At 45.2% G+C, this 18,919-nt stretch overlaps 1 long non-coding RNA gene across 1 annotated transcript; it reads left to right on the top strand.

The window, feature by feature from the left end:
- The first annotated feature begins 47 nt into the window (after nucleotides 1-47).
- On the top strand, nucleotides 48-18,423 carry LOC145398129 (uncharacterized). Its single transcript, XR_013897073.1, has 3 exons — nucleotides 48-368; nucleotides 14,232-14,431; nucleotides 18,343-18,423. It is a non-coding gene; the product is annotated as an uncharacterized LOC145398129 (long non-coding RNA).
- The last annotated feature ends 496 nt before the right edge of the window (nucleotides 18,424-18,919 follow it).

Raw genomic sequence — 18,919 nt, 5'->3', positions numbered from 1 at the left:
ACAAGTATGGGTTTGGAGTAAACATGATTCCCCTCTCTAATATTGAGTTCGCTCGTAAAGTAAACGGCACCTACACAGGCCTGCTTGGCCAAGTGATGTACCACGGGAAGGACATGACCATCAACATTCTTCAGCCGAATAGGGATCGACTTCACGACTTCGATCTCACCTATCCTCACTGGGGCACGAGTTTTGCCTTCCTTATACGCGTCCCACAGCCACTGCCGCGTTGGAGGAATGTTCTGTACCCTTTTTCAGTGCTTGTGTGGGGACTGCTGGCCGCTACGACCATTGTGGTGGCTTCGTCTCTCGCCTTGCTTCTGTATCAACAACATGTTATCAATGATCCTGTCAACGTTGCTCTCAAGGTGATTATATTCGTATTGATTGATAGATGGATAGATAGATATAGACAGACATATAGACAGACAGACAGAAAGACAAAGAGATTATGTGTGTGTGTGTGTGTGTGTGTGTGTGTGTGTGTGTGTGACATGTCACACACACACACATACACACACACACACACACACACACACACACACACATTTCTTGAAATGATATACAGTATATATATATATATATATATATAAAGTGGACCCTCACTATAACAGTCTAATGGGGGGAAATCGAATAAAGAAGATACTCCGTTCGATCCGATGGTCTTCCCTGAGGTGGGATTTCAAGTACATGTTAGAATATAAATTAGTAAAATAGTATATCGTAATATCAAAAATGAAAACTATACCCCTTTTAATCTATCCTGGCTCATAATTTCACATCCTTGACATAGTGCTATTTCATGACTAGTACAATATTACTAGTTTGTTTTCACAATTCAGCATTTATAAAGTGAAGATGGTAATTTCAGGCCAGGCTGGGGTGAAAAGGGGTGGGAAACTTATGCAATGTGCCTTTCACCTGCATAGATGGATGCAGAGTGCTCACGCTTCCATTCTTCTTGCGTGCTTCACAGTGAATTAAGTGTTATTCATCGTCGCTGTTGGCAAAGATGATTTCTGGTGGCTCTGGTGTCACATTTGATACAGAGAATCCTGAGGTGTTGTGGTCCTGAAGACTGTACGGCTAGATCTTGAAGCTAAGTGGTCGCTGGCTGAGGACGTTGTTGCCATGGGCACATTGCAGGTCTGATTGTGCAGAGCCTCTTGGCAACAGTTGGCACAGACTGGAAGATCTTACCCAGGATTTTCCTGGGCTGCTGCAGCTGTATTAACTCCAACCTGGTTAGCTGTATAACCTCATAATGTTGAACCAGAGGCCCTCCAACTGTCATCACGGCCAGGATGGTGTTTGAAACATCAGTGGCTGCATCCAGGGTCAATGCAGATGTCCTCTCCTTCTTCTCCTCGTCTTCTTCCATTGTCATCTCCAGTCTTGTAGTTCATCCACAGTCTCCTCTTCTGTGTGATGATGGTAGCTAGGCACACCAGCCTCATCCAGCCACTCTTGCAGCCTCTCCTCAGCAAGATCACTCTGCCCTGCAGGTACCAACATTTCTGCCATCCTCAGTGGTTCAGAGCCCTAAATATCATGCAGTGGTGCTGGAGTCTTTGGGGCTCTGAGGAGTTTGCACCACCTACTCTTGATTCTGGCAAGAGACACTTTCCTTCATAACTCTGCCAGGTTGAAGATGGCGTCTTTGATGTTGTATATCATGAAAATGTACTGGGTTTTCTTGCCTCTGGTGTCTTCATAGTCTTTCTGGCCCATCTCATTCACAATCACAATGATGCACTAGTGCAAGTAGAGCTTTCTAAAGTGCCTCTGCACTCTCTGTAACTCCATGGTCCATGGTCTGGGTAAGGTCAGTGATGTGTCTGGCAGGATCAAGGCTTGATTCGTCAATCCTTGCTGCACAGTATAGCAGAGGATGGATGGGCTGGTGCGTTGTCCAGCAGCAGCACTGCCCTTATGTTGTCACGACTGATGCTACAAATTTTTTTGTGCTGCTGCATGGAAAGGTCGTAGCTGTAGTGGGACCAGCCAGCAATGAATATTATTTTTTTATATAACAGAAAAGAGGAAGGAAACACAAATAAGTAAAAAAAAATCCATACACCAGATTACTGGTGTCCTCCATTCATAAATTATCTGCAAGAGTTGGACTTGAACTGCTGTTGGTTAAATTTTGGAGGGAAACAATGCGGGGGAAGCGAGTTCCCGAGAGATGAAGTTCGGGGAATGAAAGAATAATTCTGATAGGCAGAAGTTCTGCAATACGACAGAGTGACGTTCCGGTCATGAGCGCTGCCAGATGCCCATGTAGCACGAGGGAAGGCATGGAGAGGTGGCACAATGGATGCAACTTTGTCTGAGCATTTACCATATAAATATCTATAATACCGTATAATGCAAGGGAGGCAACATTCAATCTTACTTGTAAGGGAGGTAGTTTATTTATAATAGCAGGGTTGTTAATAATTCCAGCAGTTTTGTTCTGAATTTTGTCCAGTTGTTTTAATGCAACCTCTCCACATCCACTCCACAAAGGTGAGCTATATTCAAGGTGAGAGTGCACATGACTTTTAAAAAATCATAGCTAACTGCTCGTCAGTGAAGAGGTTGCGGACTCTGTACAATAATCCAAGTTTCTTTGAGGCAGTTTTAGCAAGTGATCTGACATGAGAGGTCCAGCTGAGGACCTCTGGACGTTTGGAGATGGGAATGTTAGTAGCACTGAAGGTAATATACTAATCTGGCAATATCTGTCTATTAGTAAATTGTATATATTTGGTTTTACTAGCATTAAATGAGACAAAGTTGTTTTGTTCCCATTCACTGATCGTAGATAGGTCTTGATTTATGGAGATGACTGAACTGAGTTGAAAGTTAGAGATATCAGACTTTGTAAATGGGTGTTTGAGTGTGAATGAACTATGAAGAGTTGAGTCATCTGCATATGAATGGATGGGACTGTGGGAGACACATAAGAAATCATTAATATGAACCAAGAACAGGGTTAGCACCAGAACTGATCCCTGCGGCACGCTGGCGTTAATTGAGTGGAAATTGGAATATACATAATCTGCTTTTACCTTATTTATCTGTCGCTGAGATATGAGGAAAGCAGAGGAACAAAAGACGTTACTCCATAGCAAGGGAGTTTCGACAGCAACCAGGTTAACTTGTTACCATGGGACTACACAGGAAGCTTGGCCATGATGTCCATCAGTGGCCTGGGTAGCTTGCTCTTACCTATTATGATTGGGTATAGGCGATGAGAGCCATCAGCGCTGGTACAGGCCAAAATGGAGAGATGCTCCATTGCTGATTTATACCCTGGAGTCCTGCCAATATTATTATTATTATTATTATTATTTTGAGAGTGAATTTAAGATGATACTCACTCCCATGTTAAATGTTGGGACCAACTTGCCTATGCCCGGGTTCCTGCGTTCATCTGTGGGGTGACAGGACTGGATGATGGAAGGATGGATGGATGGATTATTATTATTATTATTATTATTATTATTATTATTATTATTATTACTGCTACTACTACTACTACTACTATTATTATTATTATTATTATTATTATTATTTATTTCTATTATTATTATTATTTCTATTATTATTATTATCATCATCATCATCTCATTATTATTATTATTATTATTATTATTATTATTATTATTGGCGAGTGGGGTGTGCCTGCTGAGATAGATGAGAATGGCAGTGCGTTAGTGGACATTTGTGCTGGGAGGGGGTTGGTGATAGCCAAAACCCTCTTCAGGCACAAAATGATCCACAGGTATACATAGTGAGTGATGAGATGGGTGGGTGGTGAACTGAACGAAAGGAAGGCAATGATTGATTATGTGTGTGTGGATGAAGGGATGCGAAGATGTGTAATGGATGCAAGAGCTTATAGAGGTTGGGGGAGTGGACTTTCTGAACACTACTTGTTGGTGGCCAGAATCAAGATCCATGTTAGATGGAGAAATAGAAGAAGGGAAGGACGCGAGGAAAGAGTAGTTGCAAGGAGAGTGGGAAGGTTAGAAGAGGATGAGAAAAAGGCAGAATATAAGAGAGAAGTGGAGGAACGATTGGGTAAATATGAACTGGAGCAGATGGGGGACGTGGAAGGTGTGTGCAAGATATTCACAGAAGATATATGTGCAGCATGTGAGGTGGTGTGTGGGGTGAAGAGAAGACGGAAGGGGGTGCAAGGAACAGCATGGTGGAATGAAGAGGCGAGACAGGCTGTGGCACAAAAGAAGAAAGCATACACTGAATGGATGATAAATAGGGGCGTGGAAGAAGTTGAGAGGCGGAAGAGAGAGTTATATGTAGAAAGGAAGGGAGAGGTGAAAAGATTAGTAAGAGAGAGTAAGAAGAAAGTGGATGAGGAATTTGGAAGGAATCTGAGTGTAAAGTGGAGGGAGGGACTGTAAGAAAATGTTCTGGTAAGAGAATAGAGTAAGGCTGGGTGGCAGTGAAGTTAGTAGGGGAGTGAAAGATAAAAATGGTAGATTACTAGTGGAGAAGGGAGAAAAAGTGAGCAGATGGAGAGAACACTTTAAGGAATTGCTGAACATAGAGAATGGAAGTAATGCAAGTATAAGTGGCTGGGGAATGGCTGGGAGAAGGAGGGAGGTGAGAAGACAAGAAGAACTCAGTAGGATAGAAGTTATGGAAGTAATGAAGAGTGTCAAATTGGGGAAAGTCCAAGGAATTGATGGAATGTGTAGTGCAATGTTGAAGCATGGGGGAGAGATAGTAGTAGAATGGATGTGGAAGATGTGCAGATTGGCCTGGGAGGAAAGTAGAATCCAGGAGGATTGGAAGTCAGGTATAATTATTCCCTTGGACAAAGGAAATGGGGAAAAAGAAGTGTGTGGTAATCATAGGAACATTTGCCTTCCTAGCGTAATAGGAAACGTGTATGGCAGGATACTTATTGACAGAGTTAGGGAAATAACAGAGGAATTAGTTGGAGAAGAACAGGGCGGCTTTAGGAAGGGAGGAGGTCGTGTAGATCTGATATTCATTCTTAGATGTTTAGTGGAAAAGTTTCTAGAGAGGAGAAAGAAGTTGTATGTGGCCTTCATCGATTTGGAGAAAGCATATGTGTAATGTCTTGTTATCTATGTATTTGTCAATGTCATGTTATCTATGTATTTGTCAATGGTGTGTGCGTGTGTGTGTCTGTGTGTGTGTGTGTGTCTGTGTGTGTGTGTGAGGATGTTGACCAGCTAGTTTATGCCTCTGTGACGTCAATGGCTGGGGGGGGTGCAGATAAAGGGAGGTGAGGAGGGACGGTCAACGAGACCGAGGTGGGCAGATGACCTCCAGCTCTCAAGCAGTGTAGGCTTGTGTATCAATTGTAAGAGCTGGGCAACGGTAATAAAGGAGTGTCACGACAACGTCAACATTTGACTGTCCGCTACAAGCTATCTAGGCAACATGGAGGACGATAAGAAGACCGACCTTCCTACAACAACATTAGTACTGTTTGATGCTTGCCTGATTCTGGAGTATGATGGCTCTACGGACATTGTGGAGTGGGTCACACGGGTGGAGATATTGTGTCAGCTCCGTGGAGTTGCCCTCGAATCAGTTCTGCCACTACAGCTGACATGTGGGGCATTCACTGTGTGGTCACAATTGCCGGTTGCCAGCCGCTGTTCGCTGACAGAGGTGAAGAAATCACTGTATGCAGCATTTGCCCTAGATCAATATGCAGCATATGAAGCTTTCACTGAACGTCGGCTACAAGCAAGTGAGTCAGTTGACGTCTTCCTGGCTAACCTCTGACGGCTTTTGACTTTTTTGGGGGGCATGTCTGACCATACTTTGTCATGTGCGCTCGTGGCAGGACTACCAGATGATATTCGTCGTGCTATTCGCACTGAGTCAAGAGCTGGGGGACTGGATTTAAACAGTGTGTTGGCATGGGCTCACGCCATGCTTAGTAGTGAGCGTGTGGTTGCTGCTGGGATTTTGGCACCAGTGCAAGACCAAATGCAGGCGCAGCTGCCTGGGAGAGTACGTTGCCTTCGTCATTGCTGGACCTGTGGCCAGCCAGGACGTTTTGCTGCTACGTGTCCTCAGATGGGAAACGACATTGGAGGAGCCACATCAGTGCCAGCGTCCTCTCTTGGACACCAGTACGTGGCGCTCTTCCTGTGGTGCAGCTGCTTGTTGACAGGCAGTCGTGCCAAGTTCTTGTCGACACTGGTTGCATAAACACCATAGTACATGCCCCTTGTTCCATGCAGTGGCACCCGCAGACAACCAGCATCACAACGATTAGTAGAGATTCATCTCTACTAATCGTTGTGATGCACCAGGACAGGCAGTGTGACAGTGGAAACTCCTGATGGCCAGAGCGCCCGGGTGTGCATGGTGGTTGTGCGTGAGCCGCCTTTGGGTGTGGATGTTGTGCTTGGCATCACTGGCATCTCAGCACTTGGCGGCGTCATAGTGAAGTGTCCGTTAGAAGTCCAATTCTGTAGCACTAGGAGGTTTTGTGCAACTGCGTCATCGACTCTGACACCGCTGGCAGTGGATGCACCTGATTTCAGTGTACGATTTGATGTAAGGCATCAAACGTGGACGGTGTCATGGAAATGGACGAATGGAGCAGCACCTGATTGCCTGCATAATACTGTGGCACAGAACAACATATCCCCATCCATGCATCAGGAGTTTGACCAGGAACTGGAGTCATGGATCAAGAACGGCTGGTTGGTACCCTATTATGAACAGCAACATTGGGCGCCACGAGGGCTTGTGCCGCTCATGGCTGTTCATCAGAATAACGGCAGTAAAGTACGGCCAGTGTTAGACTACCACGAGCTAAACGACTACGTAACTGCCTTTACTGCTGATAGTGACATATGTACTGATCAGATGCACAAGTGGCGCCAACACGGAGGTAATGTGGCTGTTCTGGACCTATGCAAGGCTTATCTGCAGGTGCGTGTTAATCAGCAACTGTTGTTGTCTCAGACTGTGATGGTACGAGGCCAGCGCTACTGTTTGACGTGCCTTGGCTTTGGCCTAAACATAGCTCCATTGGTCATGAAGGCTGTCGTTAAGAACATCTTGGCTCAGGACCCAGATATTGAGCGTGCAGTGTTGCCTTACGTTGACGATCTGTTGGTGAATGAGGACCTCGCCAGTGCAGAGCAGGTCGCTGCACATTTTGCTGCATTCAGCCTTGAATGAAAGCTGCCAAACTGTGCAGCTGATGGGGCACGACTGCCAGGGTTGCACGTGCAGTCATCAGATGGCCAGATGAAGTGGACACGTGACAATCCAGTCGACCCACCACCGACAAGAATGACGCATCGTGATGTGTTCGTATGGTGCGGACGGTTAGTCACGCACTTGCCAGTAGGAGAGTGGCTCTGGCCAGCAGCTGTGTGGATTAAACGCCGAGCAAATGCAGTGACACAGGGCTGGGACGTCGTGGATGACGACTCCCTGCTTCAACAGATGGAGTATGTGGTAGCACGGCTGGTCAGGGAAGATCCGTGTCGTGGTGTCTGGTGTGTGTATGGCGACCAGGCAGTCGTGTAGACAGATGCCAGTGCTCTAGCTGCTGGAGTTGTTTTAGAGATGCCACAAGGCGGTGTAATTGAAGACATATGCTGGCTGTGGCAGGACGACAGCTCACACATCAATATGGCGGAGCTGGATGCAGCAGTTCGTGAAGTGAACTTGGCAATTGCTTGGGGTATGAAGAACATTAAGTTACGGACAGACTCTGCCACAGTATTTCGTTGGATTCACGACGCACTGAGTGGTCATGCACGACTTCGAACGAAGGCTCACGGAGAGATGTTGATTTGCCGCCGAGTCGAAATCATTCGCCAACTGGTGAGTGAGTTGGGACTGGCGTTGTCTGTGAGGCTTGTCCGGTCTACAGAAAATCACACTGATGTCCTCACATGTGTCCCAGAGGAGTGGGTGTGGAATGACAGACTGGTAGCTGGTGCAGCAGCAATGGATGAGCAAGACACCGATGAGCCTAGAACTGCAGACATCCATGTACGCACTGGTCATCATGGCATCTGGCCCCCACTGTTTTCTGCGTGCCAAGAGATCTCTCGACTGGTAACACGGGCTGAGATGCGTGATGTTGTGAAGTGGTGTGATGTGTGCCGAGCCATTGACCCAGCTCCGGTGAAGTGGCAGCACGGATCATTGGGTGTGACAGGAACATGGCACCGTTTGGCTATAGACATCACCCATCCCAGTGGTTACGCCTATGTGACAATTGTTGACTGTGGGCCATCCCGATTTTGCATATGGCAGCAGCTGCGACACCCAGACGAAGACACCGTCATTCGCCAGTTAGAGAAGGTGTTCTATGAATGAGGAGCACCTGTTGAATTGCTCCGCGATAATGACACCATCTTCCGTGAGCGGAAATTCGCAGCCTTTGTCACACGTTGGGGCATGTTACTATGCTTCAGGGTGGCATATGCATCAACTGGCAATGGCATCATCGAATGAAACCACCGCACAGTGAAAGTGGTCGCTGACAGGAAACAATGCTCTATCGCTGAAGCAGTCCAAAGGTATAATATCACACCCCTAGATGGAACATCAGTGACGGAAGCCCCTGTGAATTCTGTGTACAGCTAAGAGGTGCGAGACTGAACAACCTACCCAGGAACGGCTCATCACGGACACAATGCCTGATGGTGACAAAGGCATGCGATATGCAGTGGGTGATGCTGTTTGCATCAGGAAGCATGGTGATCGCTGCACTTCAGTGTCGCAGCCTGGTGTCATCACTAGGGTAAACTGTCCGCAGGTGGTGGATGTTGATGGTATCCCGTGGCACATGAGGGGTGTGAGGCACTGTAGCAGCACCTCACTGGATCAGGACAGCCAGCCAGACGTGCATGAGGCTGGTAATGATCCCCCACTGTACATCGATGTACAAGCTCAACATTCGCTATTGCACCAGCAGGCAGTGTCAGATAAGTCCAGCCCAACAATGACAGAACCAGAAGCAGTACTTCAATGAAGCACACGCATATGGCGCCCACTGCTTCGATTTGGTTATGATCTTGCAAATCAGGGTGGGGTGTAATGTCATGTTATCTATGTAAATGTCAATGTCATGTTGTCTATGTATTTGTCAATGTTATGTATTTGTCAATGTCATATTATCTATGTATTTGTTAATGGTGTGTGCATGTGTGTGTGCGTGTGTGTGTGTGCAAGGGTGTTGTCCAGCTAGTTTACGCCTCTGTGACGTCAATGATTGGGGGGGGGTGCAGTTAGAGGGAGGTGAGGAGGGACGGCCAGCGAGATCGAGGCGGGCAGGCGACCTCCAGCCCTCAAGCAGTGTAGACTTGTGGATCAATTGTACGAGCTGGGCAGCGTTAATAAAGGAGTGTCACGACAACATCAACATTTGATTGTCTGCTACAATATGACAGGGTGGATAGACAAGGATTGTGGAAAAGGTTAAGAATATATGGAGTAGATGGGAAGTTGTTGAAGGCTGTAAAGAGTATGTATGAGGGTGCTAAGGCTACAGTGCGTGTGGATGGTGAACTGAGTGAATTTTTCTCTTTGAAGGTTGGGTTGAAACAGGGATGAAGTCATCTCTCAAGGGTTGTTCAATATGTACATGGATGGGGTAATAAAAGAGATACAAGGTAGTCCAGTGGATGATAGAGTGGCCCTAGTGAGAGAGGATGGTGTTTGGAAACTCCCTGTACTGTTGCTTGCAGATGATACTGTATTAAGTGAAGACGAAGAAGAGCTGCAAGGCTTGATGGATGAGTTTGGGAGAGTGTAAAAGAAACGGAATCTAAAGGTGAATGTAGGGAAGAGTAAAGTGATGGTCTTTGAGAGAGGTGAAATCATTGAATGTACAGTGATGTTGGATGGTGAGGATGTGGAAAATGTGAGTACGATTGAGTACTTGGGTAGTGTGATGAGTAAGGATGGAAGTTTGGTGGTTGAAGTGCTTGAAAGGGTGCAACAAGGAAGAAAAGTTGCTGGTTCCTTGAAAGCAGTGATAAGAAACAGGGAAGTGAGCATGGAAGTGAAAAAGTTACTACATGACAGTATTGTGATACCAACTCTAACGTATAGAAATGAAGCTTGGACGTTGTTGGAAGGACACAAGTCAAGAGTGAGAGCAGTGGAAATGAGTTACTTAAAAGGAGCCTGTGGAGTCACATGGAAAGACAGGTTGACAAATGAGGATATAAAGGAGCGTTGTGGTGTGGATATGGATGTAACAGGAAGCGTTAAGAGGAACACACTGAGATTGTTTGGCCTTGTGGAGAGGATGGAGGGTGAGGGACTGACGAGGAGAGTGTATGTGAGTGAGGTGGAGGGGGGGAGAGGGAGGGGGAGGCCGAGGATGAGATGGAGGGATGGAATGGAGAAGAATATGAGGGAGGGGGGTGTGAGTTGGGAGCAGGGCAGTGAAATGGCGGGGGAAAGGGCGACGTGGAGGCGATTTTTTTGTGGCCACCCCGTACGGGATTAAGGCGTCTGATAATAGATTATAATAATTATTATTATTATTATTATTATTTATTTTTTTTATTATTGTTGTTAATATTATTATTATTATTATTATTATTATTATTATTATTGCCTGCCTAGTGGGGCGATAATATAACCACCCCATGTGGCGGGGGGGACACATCCTGGCCGCACTATGAGGTGGTACTACTACTCTGCGGCCAGGTTGTGTTAGGAAGAATACTGCCACCGTATTCCCTGCGTGTTGTAAAAGGCGACTAAAAGGGGCGGGGTGAGGGGACTAGGGACTCCCTCCTCTGATTTTTAGTTCCTAAAAAGAGACAGGCCAGAGAAAGGGATGGGGGATGGAGTTATCCCCGTACCCTGAAGATTGGGTCTATGAATGTGCGTGGATGTAGTACGATTGAGGCTAAAAGGGAGGAGATTGTGAGAATGTTTGTGAGAAGAAAGTTGGATGTGTTAGCTTTGAGTGAAACGAAGATGAAAGGGAAGGGGGAGTCTATGTTTGGACGTGTGAATGGAAAATTGTCAGGTGTTGATAGAGGAAGGGCAAGAGAAGGTGTGGCCTTGTTAGTGAGTCCGGAAGTACAGCAATGTGTGATTGAATGGAAGGAGGTGTCATCGAGACTGATGTGGGTGAAAGCGAAATTTGAACGTGAGTTGTGGGTGTTTGTAAGTGCATATGGGCCTGGTAGTGAAAGGGATGAACAAGAGAGGGAGTCTTGCTGGAATGATGTTGATGAGTGTTTGCAGAGTTTTGGAGCGAACGTGAATGTGGTAATGATGGGAGATCTGAATGCTAGAGTGGGAAATGTAGCATTTGAAGGTGTAGTTGGTATGCATGGTGTGCCTGGAAGAAATGAAAATGGGGAAAGAATGATAGCGATGTGTGTTGAGCGAGAGATGGTGATTGGAAATACGCTGTTTGAGAAGAAAGATATTTATAAGTATACATGGGTGAGACAGGAGGGTGGAAGGGTTGTTGATAGAGCTTTGATGGACTATGTGGTTGTGTCTAGGAATGTAATAGGAAGATTGTTGGATGTGAGAGTTCTGAGAGGGGAGGGTGGAGGTATGTCTGACCACTACCTGGTGGAGAGAAAGTTAAGAGTAGGTAAGAGATGGGTGAGAGCTAGGAGGGTTAGGTGTGGCAGGGAGGTTTTGAAAGTGAGTGAGTTGGATAAAAGAGAGAAAATGATAGAGTATCAGGAGAAATTGAAAGATGAGTGGAACGCACTGAAAGATCAGGAAAATGGCAGTGTGGAGGAGGAATGGCAGTTGTTTAAGAGTGCTGTGGTGGGGCATGCAGAAGAGGTGGGTGGTGTGAGACGTGTGGGTGGTGGTGTAAGAAAAGGAAGTGAATGGTGGTGCGAGGAAGTAAGTATGGCTGTGGCTGAGAAGAGACGTGCATATGAAGTGTGGCTGCAGAAGAAGGATGAGATGTCATATGAAAGGTATAAGGAAAAGAGGAATAGGGTGAGAAGGGCTGTGCGTGATGCTAAAGTGGCAGCAGATGAGAGGTGGGGTAGGCGGGTGACAGAGAATTTTCAACAGAATAAGAAAATGTTCTGGAAGTAGGTGAAAAAGGTGCGAAAGGGAGAGTCTGGGAAGGAAGAACGAGTAAAAGCAGAGGATGGAAGGATGTTAATTGAGATGGATGCAGTAAGGAAGAGATGGGCAGAGTATTTTGAAAGATTGTTAAATGTAGAGGAGGAAAGGGTGGCTGAGATTGTGGCAGATGGAAGGGTGCAAGGAATAAATGTGTTGGGAGAGTTGAATGATTCTTTGATCACGAAGGAGGAAGTGGAGAAAACAGTAAAGGAGATGAAAACAGAGAAAGCTGCAGGTATGGATGGGTGTGCTGTGGAATGCCTGAAGAGTGGTGGAGTGACCATTGTTGACTGGTTAGTAAGACTGTTGAATGTGTGCTTTGTGAAAGGTATGGTGCCAATTGACTGGGCAAGTGCTTGTGTGGTCCCGTTGTATAAAGGCAAGGGTGATAGGTATGAATGTACTAGCTTTAGGGGTATAAGTCTGTTGAGTGTTGTAGGTAAGGTTTATGGTAGAGTGTTAATTTCGAGAGTTAGAGAGGGTACAGAGGGAGTGATTGGTGATGAGCAGTGTGGCTTTAGGAGAGGGAGGGGATGCGTTGATCAGGTGTTTGCTGTGAGACAAGTGTGTGAAAAGTATTTAGCGAAAGGCAAGGATGTGTTTTGGGCATTCATGGATTTAGAGAAAGCGTATGATAGAATTGATAGGGAGGCTTTGTGTACTATTTTAAGATTGTATGGACTTGATGGTAGGTTACTAAAAGGGGTGAAAAGTTTTTATGTAAATAGTAGAGCGTGTGTAAGAGTGGGAAATGCTGTGAGTGACTGGTTTCCTGTGAGAGTGGGGCTGCGACAGGGATGTGTGATGTCGCCTTGGTTGTTTAATATTTACATGGATGGTGTTATTAGGGAGGTGAATGCAAGAGTTTTAGGTGGAGGTCTGAGTCTGGTGAATGTTGATGGTGGAGAGTGGAATCTGAAGCAGCTGCTGTTTGCAGATGATACTGCACTGGTGGATGATTCAGAGGAGAGATTAAGACAGTTGGTAGAGGAGTTTGGAAGGGTGTGTGAAAGGAGGAAATTGAAAGTAAATGAGAATAAGAGTAAAGTGATGAAGTGTACGAGGTTGGTAGGTGGTAGGGGGATGAATATAGTTTTGAGTGGCGAGTTGCTTGAGGAGGTAGAGTGTTTTAAATATCTAGGGTCACATGTTGCTGTAGATGGAAGAATAGATGCAGAAGTGAAGTTTTGAATAAATGAAGTAGGAAAGGTGCTGGGAGGAATGAAAAAAGTGTTTAAATGTTGTTCGCTTAGAATGAATGTAAAGAGAAGGTTGTATGAGGGTGTTGTGGTACCGAATGCGTTATATGGGGCTGAAACATGGAATATGGGTGTAGCAGAGAGGAAAAGTTTGAATGTAATGGAGATGAGGTGTCTGAGAAGTATGTGTGGAGTGACACGTATGGATCGGGTGCGAAATGATGAAGTGCGAAGAGAACTGGAGTTGTTCGGGAGATGGCTGGTAGAGTTGAGCAGAGGGTGTTGCGATTGTTTGGGCATATGGAGAGAATGGATAATGAGCGATTGGTGAAAAAGATAACTAGATCTAATGTGAGAGGTGTAAGGCTGAGAGGAAGACCACGAATAGGATGGATTGACAGTGTGAAGAGAGCACTGGATGCGAGAGGGATGTCTGTTGAGCAAGGAAGAGTGGCTGTGCGTGACAGAAATAAATGGAGAGAAATTGTGAATGAATAAGTGATGACGCAGCCCTTAGGGGATATTCTTCCGCATTTGGTCTGATCAGCTAGTCAGGTCAGGTGCGGGTAAGGGGATGGGTCTGTTATGATGTGGCAGGGTTAACCAGCTCTGTTGTCGGGCCCTGCTGCGGATGTCACTGATTGCATTGCACAGTTGACCCTTGTGCGGTGTGGTGTGGTGAGGATCTGTCCGTTCTCCCCTTGGGGCTAAGATGCAAATGAATGTGTTTGAATGGATGAGTAAATGGGGAGTGTGTCGTCCTGTGTCGGCTACCTCTCTTTCCTTGGGGGAAGCAGCCTAGGTATATAGATATATAGATAGATTATTATTATTATGATTATTATTATTATTATTATTATCATCATCATGATCATGATCATCATCATCATCATCATCACCATCGCTATTTTCTTCTCCCTCTTCTTGCAGGTAGGGTCTGGGTTGGTAGGACAGTCCATGCCGGATAAGGAGATAACAGTGTGGTGGGCGAGGGTGTGGTTGGTGGTGTGGTGGATTGCGGTAGACATCTTAGCGGCCGGATATACAAGCAACCTCGTAGTCATTCTGACAGTGCCCGTCTACCCTACCAAACTTGAGACCGTGAAAGATTTGGCGGAATCCCATCTTACGTGAGTTGATCTGAAAGCTTCTGTCTGTCTGTCTGTCTGTATGTATGTATGTCTTTCTGTCTGTCTCTGTCTCTGTCTCTGTCTCTGTCTGTCTGTCTGTCTCTCTGTCTCTCTCTCACGTAAGACATTTTACAAGGTCGATATACTCGCATATGTCTAAGTTTCATACAATGCTAATCACGAAGAAGTGCCATGGAAAGGATGTATTGCCAAAGTTCTGTTAAACTCCACCACTGAGCTACTTGAAATAAACTGCAAAAGAACGAAAATTTTTGGCAAAATTGAGCACGCACAGTTTACTAAATATTGGCTGGAGGATTTTATGGAGGGTAGTCCGGAAATAGCGCTGCACAAGTAACTCATCTGATTATTGTGTTGCGGGGATGGCTCAGTCTGCTGGCGTGGGCGTGACAGTGGGGGTTGGAAATAAATAATGGAGGATGGATATAGCGATGACTGAGCCGCCCCCACAGCACACGAGAAATGGCCCGGCGAGGTGTAAGAGGAGCGCTACATATGATCTACCCTGACTTATACGATTATTTATAAAGCTTCAATGTCGACATAGTTTACAACAATAACATACAAGATTATATTAATGGGTAAAAGGCAGAATAAATTGCTTGGGAAGAGGTGTTACCAGGTCCCTCAGGTATGGCATGAAAGTGAAAAAATAGTATGATGATGGTGGTGGTGATGGTGGTGGTGATGGTGGTGATGAGGGTGGTGATGGTGGTGATTATGGTGATGATGGTGGTGGTGATGGTGGTGATGATGGTGGTTGTAATAGTGGTAATGATGATGGTGATTAAGTCTGAATGAGCAAGTGGAGGAACAGAGAACATTGGGCTTAGAGGACTGGAGGTCATAGGCAGTACGAAATACAGAGAAAGTAAGACAAGTTCCAGAGTTGACCTTTTACGTAGAAGAAGGACTGGGAGTAAAGGTTAGCTTTTGCATTAGAGAACTGGAGAGAAAAAGGATGAGAGTTTGCTACTAGATGGGTGCTACGTGTCTGCCCAAATGAAGGTGGAGGGGGTGGGGTGCAAACAGACAGTTATGAAGATCAGTGACTATTAAAGTAGCAATAGAAAGGTAATATTATGCAACAGTGCAGCGGGGAGACAGAGGTTGAAGGAAGCCAGCAAGAGAAAGAGAGTTAATGAGGCGAAATTCCTTTGACTCCACTTTACTGAGAGAAGCTGTACGTGGAAAGCCTCCCCATTCATGAGAGCTGCACTTGACAAAGAGACGAATAAAACCCCTGTATAAAATTAACAACTGTACAAGGGTAAAGGAGGCCGGCTCCGAGCCGGCTTAGCATATGCAATCTTTCAGAAGTAGATTTTACAAGAGAGGTAATATAATGTTTCAAAGCTAAATCCCGAGAATGAAGTCCCACATATGTTCAAAGATGATGACAAATTGAGATGAATATTGTTAAACAGCAAGACATACTCCTGCGCACGATTTTGACGGGTTGGAAATTGTAAGAACTGGGTTTTTGATGCGTTAAAAACAAAATTACTATTACCTCAATCAGAGATATAAGCCAAGTCAGACATTAGGTGTGCCATAGCTTCGTCCCGTGTTTGTAGAAGTAACTGCTAAGATGGACGCTGAGGGATGCTGATAGAAAGGTGAAAGGTGGAGTCATCTATATATGAGTGGATAGGGTTAGACGTACAGCTTAGAAAGTCATTGATGAATAGGAGGAGAGTTGGTGATAAGACAGAGTCCTGAGGAGCTCCATTACTGAAAGCTCCAAGAGAAGATCGGTGGTCGTCTGCAACAACAGTTGTTGAACGACCAGAGAGGAAGCTAGAGATGAAGGCACACACAGAAGGATGCCAATCGTAAGAGGGCGGTTCGGAAATTAAAGATTTATGCCAAACTCGATCGAAATCTTTTGAGATGTCAAATGCCATGGCAAAGCTTTTCCCAAAGTCCCGAAAGGAGGATGACCAGGAGTCTGAATGGAAGGTGAGAAGATCACCAGTGGAACGTTCCTGGCGGAATCCATACTGATGATCAGAAAGAAGGTTGTGATAGGCAATGTGCTTGAAGTTTCTTGTTAAAGGTAGGTTCAGTACAGGATGTTAAAGCAATTGGGTGATAGACAGAGGATTGGGAATGGTCACCCATTTTAAAGACAATCTGAATGAGAGGAAACTTCCAGCAAGAAGGAAAGGTGCGAGTTGACAGACAAAGGGGAAAGAACTTAACTAGGAAGGTTGTAAGCAGAGATGCACAGTTCTTGAGGACAACAGGAGGGACCCCGTCACGCTTATGCACCTTGTTATTACTGTGGCTAGTCAGGACAGAAAGTATATCAACTAAAGAAATTTCAATACCAGCCATACGGAAGTCAAGTGTGGAAGAGATGGAGGAGCAACACCAGAATCATCTAGGGTGGAATTGGGTGAGAGTGTCTGAGAGCAGAATTCTGCTCTTCTGTAGACGAAATAGCTACAAAGTCACCAGAGAGGAAAAGAGGAGGGAAGAAAGATGAATTACAGTTGTTAGAAAAGTATTTGGTAAGGTGGCTGAAGGAGTGAGAAGAACCTGAGCCAGAGAGTTCAGAGCATTTTGTAAGAGTGAAATTATTCTTAACAGAGTGGAGAACAGACTTAGCACAATTCCAGACGGAGATATAATGGAGGCGAGATTCAGGGTGCATTAGCTCCGGTACTTTTTGTAGGCCTTCTCCTTGATGTTGACAGCATTAGAAGAAGCGAGATTAAACCTGGTTCTTTTTTGTCTGTATTCGAAAGATAAAAGAAAGGAATGTATGCTTCCATGTCCGAGAGAACAACTTCCATAATGTGCAAGGCAAACTCAGATGGCTCTCGGCCATGGAAGTAATAACCATTCTAGGGAATGTCATACTGTAGAAGTACCGCCTGAGGGGCTCCCAATCATCAGCTCCAAAGTGCCAAAGCTGCCTCTTCTTGGGACGGTCCACAGACCTTACTGAAACGATAGGACAGATTAGGATGATAAGGTTGTGGTCGGAAGATCCCAACGGAGAGGAAAGATTGATAGAGTAAGCAGAAGGATTAGTTGTATGGAAAGGTGGTCAGGGATACAGGTAGGGTGCTGTGCGAGTACAAGCTGCTCTGTCAGTGGGGAAAGAAATGATACAGGTCGTTCACCATGGTGATCAGCTGATTTGCACGAGAGCCAAAGGTAGTGGTGAACATTGATATTAAATAGAATGGAGATTTCAGGGAAAGAAGAAACTGACGGAATGTGTTTTCATCTTAGAGTAAGATAGTCAAGAATTTTTCATAGTCGGTAAAATTAATGGATATGTCCACCACATATTAGTCTGAGAATGACAGGGTAGCCGAAACCAGAGCGTAGAGAATCCAGAGGACTGAAGTTCAGGAAAACAAGAGAATTAGAAGTCTGCCACATCACTGCCTGCTTATGTCATTTTAATGGAAAGCAAACGGCTACCAAAAATATCAAGGCAAGAGGTTCAACTAAAGAGAAAACGTCTGTCAAGAGCTACTCGACTCCATCATGTTCCATACCTTACTGTGGACACCTGTTACCTATACTGATGTCACCTTAACCTGGCCCAGATTTTTGTCCTTTTGCAGCATGTTTCACGTAACTCAGTGGCAGAAAAAGACAACGCCACGGATCTACATTGCACTTTTTCGTGACTGGTATCAGTTTCTAAGGTTAATTTGTTGCTACAACTCAGCATTCAAGATGACGAGATGACAATTTTAGACCATGCTAGAATAAAAATAGTTGGTTCCTTTTCATTTGTTCGCATTACGGAGTGAGGAAGAAATCTAGAGTGGTAATGGTGATGATGATGGCAATGACAATGATGATTCATGATGATTCTCTCTCTCCCTCTCTCTCTCTCTCTCTCTCTCTCTCTCTCTCTCCAGGCCCGTGATGTACGAATATGGAAGCTTTGTACCAGACGCCTTAAGGAGCTCAGAGAACCCCATCCTAGCCGAACTGGGGAGGAGGCTGTACATCGACCCCAACATTACCCTCCACGATCCGTATGCGGCCACGCTGGAGCTGGTGATGCAGAGGACGCATACTTTAATTTGTGCAATTGATTATCTGTTTTATATGCGGCATCGAAAGAATTTGACTCGGAATACTTATATTATGAGAGAGAAGGTAGGTGGTGTAGAGATAAACAGACAGCCAAACATACAGACAGAAGGATAGAGGGATGGATAGATGAGCTAATTTAAAACACACACACACACACACACACACACACACACACACACACACAAACACACACACAATAAGAATGATATTTAGATTGTTAGACAGATAAACAGGTTGAAATGGATACAGACGGCCAGACAGAATTATACAGGCATAGACGGATAAAGATAGAGAGATAGATAGATAGGTACGTACACAGACACACGGGACGATAGACAGATAAACAAATAAGCAGAAACAATGCTAAACAACAAAACACACAGCTGTTATACCGTG

Source organism: Coenobita brevimanus, chromosome 44 (genome assembly GCF_032717465.1).
Source record: "Coenobita brevimanus isolate Jiangsu-jjx chromosome 44, ASM3271746v2, whole genome shotgun sequence".
Taxonomy (NCBI): Eukaryota; Metazoa; Arthropoda; class Malacostraca; order Decapoda; family Coenobitidae; genus Coenobita; species Coenobita brevimanus.
The sequence above is the reverse complement of the archived record's forward strand: the minus strand, read 5'-3'. Positions and strand labels throughout refer to the sequence as shown.